At 42.8% G+C, this 17,688-nt stretch overlaps 1 protein-coding gene across 6 annotated transcripts in view; it reads right to left on the reverse strand.

Moving 5' to 3' along the window:
* Positions 1–17,688, reverse strand: part of cep295 (centrosomal protein 295) — a 191,195-nt gene that overhangs the window by 105,157 nt on the left and 68,350 nt on the right. The window lies entirely within an intron of this gene.

The raw sequence follows: 17,688 nt of genomic DNA on the forward strand, positions 1-17,688 counted from the left end.
ACTCCTCGCGAACTGTATGCAAGTCGACATTTTGGGAGTGCCATATAAAGGGCTGACAGGGAAATACAAGCAGGGACTCCAAGGGAGACATGTGCAGCTGGACAGGACCACTGGCCCGTGGGGCTGGGGCTCCCAGCCTGTTGAAGGGAAGACCCATTCAAAACCCCGGTAACTATCCACTCAGTTTCACAGGCAGAGATGGGGATGTGTTTATGCCTGGTTCCAAAAACGACTCATGCATCCAGACTCAGTGCACTTATCAGCAGCATACTAGGGGACAGTTTATCTGTACCTGCAGCGAGCAAGCATGCTTTAATGTGACCGCCAGCAGACAGTTCGTATGTGGTCAGTGCAATGGCACCTATGTCAGCTCTGCCACATGGACATACTCATTCAATACTTACCAGCAAGAGGGATTGGGGCAACATGGGTGGACAGAAAGGCAGAACAATGTCTGTTACTGAGCAGCGATGGGATTTGTTTTCCTATTTAGAGAGACTTACATGACAGACACCCCAAACCTGTTCGCAGCAGGGACAATTGTGCCCTTTACAGTACCTTGCCCCAGCAGGGGACATATTCGGAGAAGGATAGTGGCCCGCACCAAGAGTTTTGCGCTGATTAGCAGACCCCCTCCAACCAGGGATTCCTGGGATCTCTATTTGGGGAGGGGGGGGGAGGAGGAAAGAGTAGGGGTCGTCAGCATCAGAAACAGAAAATTATCTTGTATGTGGCCTGACTATCCTCCGCAACAGAACCTCGAAAGCTCTGGAAGCAATTAACACAGAACTGGCTGAACCCAGACTCTACATACAGCAGACACGTTACGCGGTGGATTGTCAATTAGCAGAGCAAGGGGGAGTTTGCACAATTATTGGTGACAATTGTATTACCCATATTATTGATGCCTTTTATAATATTACAGAAGCCATCAAAAATATCAGAGACCAGCTGGACAGTTTTCGACAGGGAGCCAGAATTACAGACAGCTGGCTAAGTTGGTTGCTAGGTAAATCTTGAGGACCCTATTTGGCACATGGGGTAGTTTTCCTCATTGCACTCATGCTGGTATGCTGTGTGGGCCTCAGGTGTTTAAAGCTCTGCTGCATGACGCTACTAACAAGGACTGTGCCAGCAGTGAGTGTCACCACGGAAGAGCCCCCAATAAAACTGGCACTCCATAATACCCCCTTACGAGGAGGAGCTCCTACAGATGACCTACCTCTACATGTAAATTGGGTGGTCTGAGGGAGATCTCCGAAATCGCTTCCTTGACCAAAAGGGAGAGTGAAGAGGGAGATGGCACTGGGCAGGGTGACACTAGGCACATGGACACACAAGATGGTCACCGAGCCATCAGTTGGCCAACCTGGCACATAAGACGGCTGCTGGATCACAACATGGACAGAAACAGCAGAGCAGATACAGACACTGCCTGAAGCCACCAGAATGCCAGCACAATGCACTTGATTAGTTTAAGACGGGTGGGGGAAGAGAATACACGAGTAACGAACACTGTCTACCAAAACGTCCGGGTCCAGCCAGCACCTCTTACAGAAATGCTAACGACTTGATACAGACTCAATATGAATGTCAATGGCCAGGGCTGCAGTAATTGCCCTTCTCAGGAAGGGAGATTAGTGCCTACTACTACAGCAATGGATTTCCATGCAGGCATTGAAACGGACATTGTTTACACCAGAACTGACGACGACCGCACAGAAATTAACAAATTAACCAATGATTCAGTAATGATTACTATAAACAAACCATGTACAAAGACAATAATCTCATCACTGACCTATTGTATCACAAGATGTATAAACATTTCGCGACAGAAGATTTGCAGCTGACTGCTGTGCTGTTGGTGTCTTTCTCTTCCCAGAGCTCCAGCATTTCCGTATGCAATAAACTCTGTCATTGAACCCCGATTCCGACTCAGACTGGTGATTTTCCCCACAACACCTCCTTGACTTCATTCAAAACCTGGGATACATTTTATCCGGCTGGAAAGTTAGCCTTCTTAGTCCTGACCGACAACTCAAAACCTCCTTTTTGTCTATGCTCACTTCTTTAATTGTATCATAGACCACCTCCCCAATTCCTCTGTCCATATCATCCCTCTCATAAGTGAGAACTCAGACAAATTATTTAGAATTCCACCTACCTCCTCTATCTGTCGACACACAAATTACCACTGTAGTCCTTAATAGGTCCTACTCTTTGCTTCATTATCTTTTTAACCTTGATGTACTTGTAGAATAATTTAGGAGCTTCCTTTACTTTATCTGCCATTCTTTCATAATCTCTTTTAGCTTGCCTAATCTCCCTTTAAAATTCCCCCTTTAACATTCTGTAAACTCTAGGGTTTGCACTGTTTTCAGCCCTCAATATCTGCCATAAGCCTCCCTTATTTTCTAAATCCAATGCTGTATATCTTTTCATATGCAAGATTATTAGGATTTGATGGCCCCACCTTTATTTTCCTATTGGAACATCTTGGTTCTGAACTCTCCACATTTCCTTCTTGAATGTGTACTGTCCCAAGACAGGATTGCCTGAAAGTCAGAGTCAGAGGGAAATAGCACAGAAACAGATCCTTTAACCCAACCCATCCATGCCAACCAGATTTCTTACACTTAATAGTTTCATTTGTCTGCATGTGGCCCATATCCCACTAGATTTTTCCTATTCATATACCTGTCCAAATGTTTTTATATGTTGTAACTGTACCCACCTCTACCACTTCCGCTGGCAGCTTGATCCATGTATGCACCATCTGTGTGAAAAAGTTACCCCTCAGGTCCCGTTCAAATCTTTCCCCTCTCAACCTACACCTATTTCTTCAATTTTGGACTCCCCTACCTTGGGAAAGACAGCCTGGCTATTCACCTTATCTATGCCCTGCATGATATAATAGACTTCTACACTCCAGAGAAAAAAGGTCCCAGCTTATCCAGGTTCTTCTTAGAACTCAAACCTTCCAGTCTCTATAACATCCTTGCAAATCTTTTTGTACTCTTCCCAGTTTAATAACATCGTTCCTCTAGCTGGGTGACCAGAATTGTAGTGGAGTGTGGGGTGCTGGAAAAAGCACAGCAGGTCAGACAGCATTCAAGGAGCAGGAGAATCAACATTTCGGGCATAAGCCCTTCATCAGGAAAGGTCGATTCTCCTGCTCCTCAGATGCTGCCTGACCCACTGTGCTTTTTCCAGCACCACACTCTCAACTCTGATCTCCAGTATCTGCAGTTCTCACTTTCTCCTGACCAGAATTGTAGACAGTAATCTAAATGTGGCCTTATCAATCACTTGTACAGCTGTAATATGACATTCCATCTCTTGTACTCAATGCTCTGATCAATGAAAGCAAGCGTGTCAAATGCGTTCTGCACCACCCTGTCTACCCGTGACATCACTTTTATCAAACTATGTACCTGCACCCCTCGGTCTCACTGCTCAACAACACTCTCCAAAGCCCTACCACTAATGGTGCATGTCTTACCCTGGTTTGTCTACTCAAAATGCAATATGTCAGGTTTAAGTGACTTAAACTCCTTCTGCCATTTCTCGACCCAATGGCCTAATTGATCAAGATCCCCTTTGTACTCTTCGATAAACCTCTTCGTTGTGTATTATACCATCAACTTTGGTGTCATCCGCACAATTACTAACCAGATCTCCAATATTGTCATCCAAATCAATTATATGAATCACGAACAACAGTGGACCTTGCACCGATTTTTGCGGCACACCACTGGTCACAGGCCTCCAGTATGAACAACTACCCTCTACTACCATCTTCTGTTTCCTATCAAGCCAATTTTGTATTCATTTGGCTAGCTCTCCAGAGATCCCATGTGATCTCACCTTACTATGGGCGGCACGGGGGCACAGTGGTTAGCACTGCTGCCTCACAGCGCCAGAGACCCGGGTTCAATTCCCACCTCAGGCAACTGACTGTGTGGAGTTTGCACGTTCTCCCCGTGTCTGCGTGGGCTTCCTCCGGGTGCTCCGGTTTCCTCCCACAGTCCAAAGATATGCAGGTCAGGTAAATTGGCCATGCTAAATTGCCCGTAGTGTTAGGTAAGGGGTAAATGCAGGGGTATGGGTGGCTTGCGCTTCGGCGGGGCGGTGTGGACTTGTTGGGCCGAAGGGCCTGTTTCCACACTAAGTAATCTAATACAAACCAGTCTACTATGCAGTGCCTTGTCGAAAGCCTTGCTGCCTTCTACCTTCTTGGTCACCTCTTCAAAAATCTCAATCTAGTTTGTGAGACACAATTTTCCACACAAAGCCATGTTGACCATCTCTAATAAGTCCTTGCCTTTTCACAGGCACGCAGATCATGTATTTCAGAATCCCTCCAACAATGTACGTACTGACATCAGGCTCACCAGTCTAATTCCCTGGCTTTTCCTTGTAGCCTTTCTTCAATAATGGCACATGAGCCTTCTGGCACCTCACCTGTGGCTGTTGGTGATACAAATATCTCCATTAGGGGACCCACAATTTCTTTCCTAGTTTCCCACACTGTCCTCAGATACACTTCAAATATTTACTTACTTATGTGTTTTAAGACCTCCAGCCACTCTTCTCTTGTAATGCAGATTCTTTTCAACACATTATTATCTACTTCCAAGTACCCTAGCTTCCACATCTTTCTCCTAAGTATTGATGAGAAATATTTAGAATCTCACCTAACTCCTGTGGTTCCAGTCAGTTGGCCTCAATGATCTTTAAGAGCCCTATTTATTGTTTTCCCCTTAATATACTTTTAGAATTTCTTTGGATTCTCCTTTACCTTATCTGCCAAAGCTAAGTACCCCTTTTGCCCTCTTGATTTTCTCTTCAGTATACTCTGACACCCTCTATTCTCTTTAAGGGACTCACTTGCTGCCAATACTTGACATATGCCTCCTCCCTTTCTTGACAAGAGCCTCAATATCTCCAAGTATCCAGAGTTCCCAACTCCTGCCAGCCTTGCCTTTCATAGTAACAGGAACATGCTGGCCTTGAAGACTAGTTATCTTGTTTTTCAAAGCCTCCCATTTGCCAGACTCCCTTTACTTGCAAACAAATCAACTTTTGAAAGTTCCTCTCTAATCTCATCTAAATCGGCCATGTCCCAGTTTAGAACTTTTAACTTGTGGAGCAGACCTATCCTTTCCCATAACTACTTTAAACCTAATAGAATTATGGTCACTGGTCTCAAAGTGCTCCCCTGCATACACCTCAGTCACTTGGCCTGCCTCACTTTCCAAGAGGAGGTCATGTTTTACCTCTTGTCTAGTAGGGCCATCTACATATTGACTCAAAAAAATTTTCTTGAACACAATTAAATTCCTTCCCCTTCAAGCCTTTAACATTATGGCAGTCCCAGTCTATGTTTGGAAAGCTAAAATCCCTTACTGTTACAATCCTTTTATTCTTACAGCTGTCTATAATCTGCCTTCATTTATACTCTTCAATTTCGTACTGACTATCGGGGATGCTATAGTACAATCCCAAAGTGATCACCCCCTTATTTCTCAGTTCGACCCATATGACCTCACTGGATGATCCTTCAGAAATAATCTCTCTTGCCTCACCATCTATCCTTCCTATAGCATTTGTACACTGAATCATTGATAGGCCAGTATCTGCCCCCAGTCCACTCTGGCTAAATCATATCTGATTAGTTGAGAACTTTAATTTCATCCTCAAGGTCACCAATAGCAGATTCAAGGGGCTGAATAGTCTATTCCAGTTCTTGGTTTTCATATTATGTTAGAAGGCTGGGATAAATCAATCTTTTTCTGGTTGGCAAGATGTGATTAGCGAGGTGCCAAAAGTTTCAGTCCTTGGGCCCCAACTATTTACAATCTATATTAATGACTTAAATGCAGAGATAAAATATACCACAGCTAAATTTGCAGGTGACACTAAAGTAGGTGGGAAAGTACATTCCAACGAAGGAGGAAGAAATTTATTAGGTGAATTGGCTATAATGGGGCAGGTGGCATTTAACGGTGTGAGGTTTCTAATTTTCATTGGAAGAATACATTGGCAAATTATCTAACAGAAGAAACTTTAAAATGCTTTCATGTAGAGATCTAGATGCCTGTGTGCATGAGTTGCAGAAGGCTAGTATACAGGTACAGCAGGCAATAAAGGAAGGCAAATGGAATTTTAGCATTTATTGCTAAAGAAATGGAGTATAAAGAACAAAGAGAACAGTACAGCATAGGAACAGGCCCTTCGGCCCACCAAACTTGCGCTGACATATGACATTTTTCTAAACTAAAAACCTTATGTCTCCAAGCAGTTCATGCCCCTCTATTCACATATCTAATCAAAAAAATTATTGCTATTGTACTTGCTTCTACCACCTCACCTGGCAGTGCATGCCAGGCACTTAAAACCCTCTTTAAAAAAAATACTTGCCTCTCTCATCTCATTTAAACAGTTTTTACCTTAAAGGGATGTCCTCTAGTAGTTGACATTTCTACCCTGGGAAAAAGACTCCGATAATCCATGCCTCTCAATTTCATAAACTTCCATGAGGTTGCTCCTTAGCCTCTGATGTTCAAGTGAAACCAAACCAAAATTTGTCTGTCTTCATAGCTAATACACTCCAAACCAGGCAACGTCCTAGCAAACCTTTTTTGTACCTTCTCCAAAGCCTCCATATTCTTCTGGTGGTGTGGCAACCAGAATCATATGCAACATTCCCAATGTAGCCTAATTAAAGTTCTATACAGCTGCCATATGATTTGCCAATTTTTATAATCTATGTTCCAACCCATGAAGGTAAGCATGTCATACGCCTTTTGATCAGCTTATCCACTTGTGTTGCCACTGTCAGGGAACTACTAACCTATATGCCTAGATCCTTCTGTACGTTAATACTTTGAAGTATTCTACCAATTACCATATACTTTCCTCTTGGAGTTGACCGAACAAATACAACATCTTGCATTTTTCTCCAGAATAAGTTCCATCCATCATTTCCCCACCCAAATAAAGGTAGGCAAGTCCTCAGGACCTGATGGGGTCTATCCCAGAATACTGAGAGGGGAAATTGTTGAGGCCTTGTACAAAATCTTTCCATCCTCTTTCGTCACAGGCAAGGCCCCAGAGGACTGGAGAATAGCTAAAGTTGCCCCTTTAAGAAGGGTAACAGGGATAATCTGGGAAATTGCAGGTCAGTAAGCCTTATGACAGTGGTAGGGAAATTACTAGAGAAGATTCTTAGGTACAGGATTTACTTCTATTGCCAAGAGGTGGTGCTGGTAGATTCCTATACAAGGTTCCAAAAGACTACTGAGTATATATTTGAAAGATGATAAATTTGGAGGGCTATGGAGATAGGACTGGAGAACAGGATCAGTTGGGTGCCTCTTTAGAGAACCGGTACAGACACAGTGATCGTCCTCTGTACTGTAAATGCTATTGGATTCTAAGATCTTCTGTTCATGAAGCCGTGCTAACTCAGCTTTATCTTGCATACTCCTTAATCTTCTGCTATTACTTGCCTTACATTAGACTAACATTTTCCCAAAGAACAGATGTTCTTCAACCATCATTCCGGTTAAGCTCCTTTCCTAGTCCAATCCAGTCAGCTCTTAAATACCTCATTGTCTAGCCAGCTTTGCCCGCATATTTAGACTTAGCACAGTTGTTCCAGACCCAAGTTCCTCTCTCTCAACTGAATACCAGTCTTTACTATTGTTATAATCACTGCTTCCTAGGGGATCATTTCCTGACATTAATTAAACCTGAAAATGTGTTGCTGGAAAAGCGCAGCAGATCAGGCAGCATCCAAGGAGCAGGAGAATCGACGTTTCGGGCATGAGCCTAATTAATTAAACCTGCCTCTTTACACATCAGTAATCCAAAATAGCCCAATTCCTGGTTGGATCCACATACTATTCTTGGAAACTGTCCCAAATACACTAAGAAATTCTTCCTCATGACTTAGTGTGCCAATTTGACCATACCAATCTGCAAGATAATAATAAAGTCACCCATATGCCTTAACATACTGCCCTTGTTACACACCCTCTTTATCTCTAAATTTATGCTCTGTTCCATGGGATAACTTTTGCTCGGAGGCCTATAGATTACTCCCACCAGTATCTTTTTAAAAAATATTCTTACCATATGGATTCTACATCTTCCAATCCAAGGTCATTTCTTGCTATTGCATTTACTCTGAATTTCATCCTGTACCAACAGTGCCATCCCACTACCTTTCCTTACCTTCATTTCAAAATCCCATGCAGCCATTATAGTGACATGTTTTCAAGATGATCAAAGTTGGGAACTAAATATTCAAGAGCATAATAACAAACATATTAACTTATATTGATGCTATTAATTCATTTATTTTGTTCCAAATAACATATGCATAGTTACAAACTTTGCCATTTTATCTCCCCACCAGCAGCATTAGCTAGGCAACAAAGTTTTCAGGACTCCTGCCCATGGCTGTTACAATTATATTCAAAGCAAAAGAAGAGCCATATTAATAATGATATATAGTGGAAAAGGATATACCATGAGGAAAAGGTTGTAACCATGAAATCGACATGTTATGCACCATTTTCAATGATTGACACACAGACTCTGAGGGCACATGGCTAGAGGAAAAAGATTGGGCCTAGAAATTTTTGGGAGTCGGGCGGGGGGGGCAGGGGGTGGGCAGGGTGTGTGGTGGGGAATAGATCAGGATCTAGGAGACAACGGAAGGCATGTGGGAGCACAGAAGGGAGACTTAAAGCATGGGGCCTCTGGTTCCTGGGCCCTCCTGACACACCCACCCACCCTTTCCTCCTCCACCTCCATTTCAGTCCCTTCTTCCCTTTTCACTCCTGGAGTACTCACACACTCCTGGCTCTGCAGTCCAGTATTGTACGCCTTGCTGTAGCCCAGTTCGAAATCACACATGCTTTCCTGCACATGCAGTCATGCACTTATGCAAAACATAACATGTAAAATCTCTGCGATGGGTGTCAGAACTTGGAACCATTCATTCCCCAATGAGCACACATGCATACTTGTCCATAGTCGCAAGCAAACACTTGTGAAAAAAGGTGTCAGCAAACACTGCCTAGAAATAATGTTCTCCACCTCTACGTACAATGGAGGAAAAGGCAATGTACTGACATCTTGAGGAAAGTAGTACTGAATCAGAGATTCAGATGCTCACTAAAACTAAACAAAAAGCAGAAATTGAGCAAATAATAGCACCAAAGACATTAAATGCTTGCATCAAAATGATTCCACGTTGCCAAGACAAGGGTTTTAAAGGAAGTAGACAAGACACTGCAGATATCTTAAATGTTCTAACTATCTACTGATTGAATGACAGTTCCTATTGACTGGAATATTTCATGTGACACTTATTTAAAAAAAGAACAGGACAGGGATGCACTAAGGAATTCTACAACAAATGGCTGAATATGTCTGGTCATAAATTTAAAAGATTCTATTCTTCAGGATAGACCAAATCAATGCCTTAACATTTTATCCCCCCACAGATTAGAGAGACAGCCATGATGAATTTACAATGAGGGTCACACCAGATGAACTAGATTGAAAACGTTGGGTAGTGGAAGCATCCAAAGGACCTGCCTCACTGAAGGGAGTGGCACTTGTCAAGGACAGAGGCAGTTCAGTACTCTCTGGAAGGAAGCACTTCATGGATGTCCTCAACAAAGACCTAGCCCTCAACATGTGTGCCCTCAATCATATTCCAGAGCATGCTACTCATCACCATTTCAGCACAACCCCAGCCCAACAAGTTTGCAAAGATTACCTGCTAGCTGAGAACCAAAAAGGCTAACAAGCATAATATACTCAAAAATACGAAAACACACAGGAGAACCAATCTAGACATGAATCCAAGATCTCAACCCTCTCATCCAAAAGGAGATGAGCATGTCAGAAGATCCGGAACACGATAATTGTGGCCACCTTTGAAAAGTGAGACTAAGTGATTGTGTTCTAATCACTCCTGTCTGATCCAGAGATGGTCACTACAAGAATCCTCAACTACCTCAACAGAATGGGCAACTGTTTCAACTTTTGTCATTTTCATTCCAGAACCAAAATCAGACCAACCTCGGTCATTGAGCAGCAGCATGCTGATAATGCTTACTTGCATGCGTACTCAGAGGCCAAACTCAAAACTAGATGCATTCACAAAGAGTATATTAAAATAATGGGCTTTAGGTTAAACATCCTGAAGTCAAAAAGATCTTCTACCAGCCTGCTCTTACTGAATAAACACTCTTGCCCAATTATCAAGATACATGACAAATCAGGAAGAACGGCATCAATGATGAAACTGAACATTTTTACCAATATGCCAGTGCAGCCTGGCAATTGAGGAAAAGTAATTTTTGATGTGAAAGATCCCCAAAACAGCACCAAGGTCAGTCTACAGAGCTAATGTTATCTGCCTTCCTGCAAACAAATACAAGGACACTGTACAGCGGACATTCTCAAAGTTTCCCTGAAAAAAATACAACACCTGACTGTCTTGGGGGAACCTGTTGCTGAAGACTGCTCAAATTGGAGAAAGATCAAGATGATGTTAACCATTTCATGCATCTCTGACAGACCATGCTGGCTTGAAGGTAAGTGACAGAGGCTGGTGGTGGAGAGTTGTTTTTCAGACTGGAGGCTTGTGAAAGATAATAGACAATAGGTGCAGGAGTAGGCCATTCTGCCCTTCGAGCCTGCACCACCATTCAATATGATCATGGCTGATCATCCTTAATCAGTATCCTGTTCCTGCCTTATCTCCATAACCCTCGATTCCACTATCTTTGAGAGCTCTATCCAACTCTTTCTTAAATGAATCCAGAGACTGGGCCTCCACTGCCCTCTGGGACAGAGCATTCCACACAACCACCACTCTCTGGGTGAAGAAGTTTCTCCTCATCTCTGTCCTAAATGGTCTACCCCGTATTTTTAAGCTGCGTCCTCTGGTTCAGCACTCACCCATCAGCGGAAACATGTTTCCTGCCTCCAGAGTCTCCAATCCTTTAATAATCTTATACGTCTCAATCAGATCCCCTCTGTCTTCTAAACTCAAGGGTATACGAGCCCAGTCGCTCCAGTCTTTCAGTGTTAGGTAATCCCGCCATTCCAGGAATTAACCTCGTGAACCTACACTGCACTCCCTCAATAGCCAGAATGTCTTGCCTCAAATTTGGAGACTAGAACTGCACACAGTACTCCAGGTGTGGTCTCACCAGGGCCCTGTACAGCTGCAGAAGAACCTCTTTGCTTCTATACTCAATCCCTCAATTCCATTTAGGTAGTAATCTGCCTTCCAAAGTGGATAACCATACATTTATCCACATTAAACTGCATCTGCCATGCATCTGACCACTCACCTAACTTGTCCAGGTCACCCTGTAATCTCCTAACATCCTCATCACATTTCACCCTGCCACCCAGCTTAGTATCATCAGCAAATTTGCTAATGTTATTGCTAATACCATCTCCTATATCATTAACATATATTGTAAAAAGCTGCGGTCCCAGTACTAATCCCTGCGGTATCCCACTGGTCACTGCCTGCCATTCCGAAATGGAGCCGTTTTTCACTACTCTTTGTTTCCTATCAGCCAACCAACTTTCAATCCAAGTTAGTACTTTGCCCCCAATACCATGCGCCCTAAGTTTGCTCACTAACCTCCTATGTGGGACTTTATCAAAAGCTTTCTGAAAGTCCAGGTACACTACATCTACTGTGATCTCCCTCGTCAATCTTCAGAGTTACATCCTCAAAAAATTCCAGAAGATTAGTCAAGCATGATTTCCCCTTCATAAATCCATGCTGACTCTGACCTATCCTGTTATTACTATCCAGATGTGTCGTAATTTCATCCTTTATAATAGACTCCAGCATCTTTCCCACCACTGAGGTCAGACTAACTGGTCTATAATTTCCTGCTTTCTCTCTCCCACCTTTCTTAAAAAGTGGTAGAACATTAGCCACCCTCCAATCCACAGGAACTGATCCCGAATCTATCGAACTCTGGAAAATAATCACCAACGCATCCACGATTTCTCGAGCCACCTCCTTCAGTACCCTGGGATGTAGACCATCAGGCCTCGGGGACTTATTAACCTTCAGACCCAACAGTCTCTCCAACACCAATTCCTGGCAAATATAAATTCCCTTAAGTTCAGGTCCTTCAGCCACTGTTACCTCAGGGAGATTGCTTGTGTCTTCCCCAGTGAACACAGATCTGAAGTACCAATTCAATTCTTCTGCCATTTATTTGTTCCCTGTAATATATTCCATTTCTGTCTTCAAGGGCCCAATTTTAGTCTTAACCATTTTTTTGCCTTGCACATACCTAAAAAAGCTTTTACTATTTTTGGCTAGTTTACCTTCGTACCTCATTTTTTCTCTGCATATTTCCTTCTTAGTAATCCTCTGTTGTTCTTTAAAAGCTTCCCAGTCCTCCGTTTTTCCACTTATCTTTGCTATGTTATACTTTTTCTCTTAACTTTATATGTTTCTTAACTTCCCTGGTCAGCCACAGCCATCCATGCCTCCTCCTAGGATCTTTCTTCCTTTTTGGAATGAACTGATCTTGCATCTTCTGCATTACACACATAAATATCTGCCGTTGTTCCTCCACTGTCATCCCTGCTAAGGTATTGCATCATTGAACTTTGGCCAGCTCCTCCCTCATAGCTCCATAGTTCCCTTTATTCAACAGAAATATTGTCACTTCCGATTGTACCCTCAAATTGCAGATTGAAGCTTATTGTATTATGGTCATTACCTCCCAATGGCTTCTTCACTTCGAGGTCCCTGACCAATTCTGGTTCATTGCACAATACCAGATCCAAAATTGCCTTCTCCCTGGTCGGCTCCAGCACCAGCTGTTCTAAGAATCTATCTCTGAAGCACTCCACAAAGTCTCTTTCTTGAGGTCCAATACCATCCTGATTCTCCCAGTCTACCTGCATGTTGAAATCCCCCATAACAACTGTAGTAACATCTTTGCGACAGGCCAATTTCAGCTCCTGATTCAACTTACATCCGACATCCAGACTACTGTTTTGGGAGTCATCTACAGGCCCCCAGAGGGTCTTTTCACCCTTAGAATTTCTAAGCTGTATCCATACTGACTCTACATCCCCTAATTCTAGGTGCCCCCGCGCAAAGGACTGAATATCATCCCTTACCAACATGGCCACCCCACCCCCTCTGCCCGTCAGTCTGTCCTTACGATAGCACGTGTATCCTTGAATATTCATTTCCCAGGCCCTGTCCACTTGAAGCCACGTCTCAGTTATCCCCACAATATCGTATCTGCCAATTTCCAAAAGAGCCTCAAGCTCATCCATCTTATTTCTAATGCTTCGTGCATTCATGTATAATATTTTTAATTTGTTACTGCCCTCACCCTTCTCATCAACTCCTATTACACTCAACCTTACAGCATGATCCCTTTCTGAGTTTTCTGCCTCACTGATAGTTATCTTTCTTGACTTCTCTTGTTCCAACTTTCCAACTTTTGGGCGGCAGTGGCTAGCACTGCTGCCTCACAGCACCTGAGACCCGGGTTCAATTCCCTGCCTCAGACAACTGTCTGTGTGGAGTTTGCACATTCTCCCTGTGTCTGCGTGGGTTTCCTCCGGGTGCTCCGGTTTCTTCCCACAATCCAAAAATGTGTAGGTTAGGTGAATTGGCCATGCTAAATTGCCCATGGTGTTCGGTGAAGGGGTAAATGTCGGAGAATGGGTCGCGGTGGGTTACACTTCGGCGGGTCGGTGTGACTTGTTGGACTGAAGGGCCTGTTTCCACACTAAGTAATCTAATCTAATCTAATTGAGCATCGTGTGTAGCTGCACAGGACTTTGATGTTTTAAAATACCACATTTGTTTCTGGTTTCCCCGCTAAATGAAAAGATATTATTAAACTTGAAAAGACTAATCCTTGCCAGGATTGGAAGGTTTGAGCTAAGGGAAAGGCTGAGTAGGCTGGGGCTTTTTTCCATGGAGCATCGAAGGGGTAGAGGTTTTGTAGAGGTTTGTAAAATCATGAGGGGTATGGATAGGGTAAATAGATGAGTCTTTTCCCTGGGGTGGAAGAGTCGAAAACAAGAGGGCAGAGGTTTAAGTTGAGAAGGGCAAGATTTAAAAGGGATTTATGGGGCAACTTTTTCACAGAGTGGTGCATATATCGAATGAGCTGCCAGAAGTAGTGGTGGAGGCGGGTACAGTTACAACATTTTAAAAGACATCTCGATAGATATATGAACATGAAGAGTTTAAAGGGATGTGGGCCAAATGCTGGCAAATGGGATGTACTGTAATCAGTTTAATTGATAGGTTAGCATGGATGAGTTAGACTGAAGGGTCTATTTTTATGCTGCCTGACTATCCCTCAGACAAAAGAGGACTTTTTGTCTATTCTGGAGGTGTGGGCCCCTGAGATGACCTGAATTGTTTAATACTAGATCCACATTCCTTGCCACAGGCGGGCAGATGATAAATGAGGCATTTGGGTACAATATTGTGATTTTTGGTTTATTCCATTCATGATTTGTACCTGACCTCCAAATGGCTAGCTCCCCCTGAATTCCATGTGATCTAACCTTGCTAACCAGTCTCCAATGTGCAACATTGTTGAATGCCTTATGTTGAGGAGGACTTGTGCCTCACAACACACTTCACATTCAACAACCAGATATACGAACAAATCAACGGAACACCCATGGGATCACCAATCTCGGGACTCATAGCAGAAGCAGTAATGCAAAGGTTAGAACAAACAGTCTTACCGCAAATTCAACCCAAACTCTGGGTCAGATATGTTGATGACACCTTTGTAAATCATTAAAAACACAGAAATAGAGAAAACACACCAGATCATCAACGCCACACTCACAGGAATCCGATTCACAAGAGAAGAAAAGGATAACCAACTCCCATTCCTAGACGTGATGGTACAGAGAACACCGAACGGAGAATTCAGCACAAAGGTATACAGGAAAGCCACACACACAGACCAAGTCCTAAACTATGAAAGCAACCACCCCAACACACACAAATGAAGTTGCATCAAGACACTATTCAAAAGGGCCACAACACACTGCAGCACACCAGAACTGCAAAAAGAGGAAGAGGAACACCTGTACAAGGTATTCGCCAAAAACGGATACCCGCGCAATTTCATCAACAGGTGCCTAAGAGAAAGACAACGGAACGAGGACATGCCACAACCCAAAGGACTAGCCACACTACCATACATCAGGAGCATTTCAGAACTGACAGCCAGACTACTGCGACCACTGGGACTTATAACAGCACACAAACCAACAGCCACCCTCAGACAACAACTCACCAGAACGAAGGACCCGATACCCAGCATGACCAAAACTAATGTAGTGTACAAAATCCCATGCAAGGACTGCACAAAACACTATATAGAACAAACAGGAAGACAGCTAACGATCCGCATCCATGAACATCAACTAGCCACGAAACGACACGACCAGTTATCCTTAGTAGCCACACACGCAGACGACAAGCAACATGAATTTGACTGGGACAACACTACCATTATAGGGCAAGCCAAACAAAGAACAGCCAGGGAATTCCTAGAAGCATCCACAAACTCCATCAACAAACACATAGACCTGGACCCAATTTTCCGGCCACTACAGCGGACAGCTGAAACTGACAACCGGAAGCGGCAGGGACAGGCCACTATAAATGCTGGAGGAAACACCACAGAAGCGCTTCACAGGAGGCTCCCAAGCACTGAGGATGTCACCTAGACAGGGGACGGAACGTTTGCAACAAACATTTCCAGCTCGGCAAACAGAGCCACAACAACGTTGAGGAGGAATGAAGGGGATAATGAGAAGACAAAACAGAAGATTGAGGATGAACTTAGATGGAGGAAATAGAAAGCATATATCCAAAAACAATGACAAAAGCAAACAGCACTGTAACAGTATAGATGAAAACACCAAATTATAATATGGTTATAAATTAAAAGTAATGGGCAAATTTATGGTAAATAGACTTTACTGCAGGCAAATGAGAGCCATCCATATTGTCCCTAAAGCGTGATAAAGCAGCGTAATTATTCAACGGAATAAAGATAGAAATGGTGGAAGCCCAATGAGACGTGAGGACCCAGGTAAACACATTACAGATGTGTCACGAATAGATAAGAAAATACGTGAAAACACTAGTAGAACATGGAACAGAAAAGTACAACGGAGCAGAGGGAAAGACTGGACAGTTCTAAATATTTAAACATTTAGAATAAGCAGAAGGTAAGCAAGAGCAATGGAGTGAAACTATTTTGGGTATTTTATTGGGATAAATGTTAGAGTGACAGCCAAAAAGGGCTGTATTTCTGCAACTTCCTTCTTGGTCCATCTCGCAAAAAGACATGGCTGGATCAGGTGCTGAGGATTTACGTGGGTCAAATAGATCAACCAAGTATAAGCCCACAGATGTTTAAGAGTCAAAGATTAGCTTTGCAGTGGACATAACCAAGAACGAAAAAAATCTGAAGCTGAACTTCTCACTGGAAAAAGGCTTTTTTTCATACTAGTTTTTATAACAACTAGCAGTGGCTATATGGTCACAATTAAGTGAGTCTTCTATTCCAGATGTTGGTGAAAATAAATTTTACCATCTGTCATAGTGGGGTTCAAACCATGTCCCAGAACATTGGCTTGGGGTTTTGGATTTACTAGTCAGTCATTATGATGTGAACATGATAAGAATATAAGCAAGATCTTTTCTGAAAAAGAGATAAGAGTAAAGGAATAGATTTGCACACACATAGCACTTTTCATAATCACCAAACATCTCAGGTCACCAACACCACCCAAGTGCTTTTTGAAATGTAGTCATTGATTGTAATGTAGGAAACACAGCATCTCATTTTAATAATTTGATGAACAGCAAAGCAAGTAATTTTTTCATAATATTGATTGTGGAATAAGTATCAAACTAGGAAATCTGGGATAACTCCCCAGCTCTTCTACAGAATACACATCTTTAACATCTACCTCAACAGGCAGATGGTCCTTTGATTTAACATTTCATATGAAAATGGCACCAATTCTTCAGCACTGCACTGGAATCTTAGCTTTTCTTTTCCCCCTTGTTTCAACACGGGATTTGCACCTCGTGATTCACAAACAAAACGTATTCCAATTTGGAGAATACAGATAATGGACTGAAAGCATCTATTAAGAAGGCTGGCTATGTGGACAGGGAATAAGTCATCTAGTCAGAATGGCTTGCATCCTAAATTGAAGTAGGGGTGGACACCGTAGAAGGACTATAATCTAATTAATTATCCAACAGATGGCAAAGGTAATTGGAGGAGAGTGGAAAATTCAACACATTCATTCAAGGAAGAACACAAGAACATACCCAACAGGCTGGTGAATTGACGGTCTATTGGGAATATATAATTCAATAGGTACTTGGAGAGGTCTAACTTTGTTTTTAAAAACACACAGATCATGTTTAACTTGGTTAATGGAATTTTTAAAAGGTAGTTACAGAGAAGGCTAAAGAAGGAAAAACACTATGCTGCCCATACGGAATTGAAAAGGCAAGTTAACAAAATTGTGGCTTATGGAATGGAGGGTGTCAGCTTATGGGTTGAAAGACAAAACACTGAATCAAAA

Source organism: Chiloscyllium plagiosum, unplaced genomic scaffold (assembly GCF_037043375.1).
Source record: "Chiloscyllium plagiosum isolate Xiang-an unplaced genomic scaffold, Cpla_swu_hap1 HiC_scaffold_6, whole genome shotgun sequence".
Taxonomy (NCBI): Eukaryota; Metazoa; Chordata; class Chondrichthyes; order Orectolobiformes; family Hemiscylliidae; genus Chiloscyllium; species Chiloscyllium plagiosum.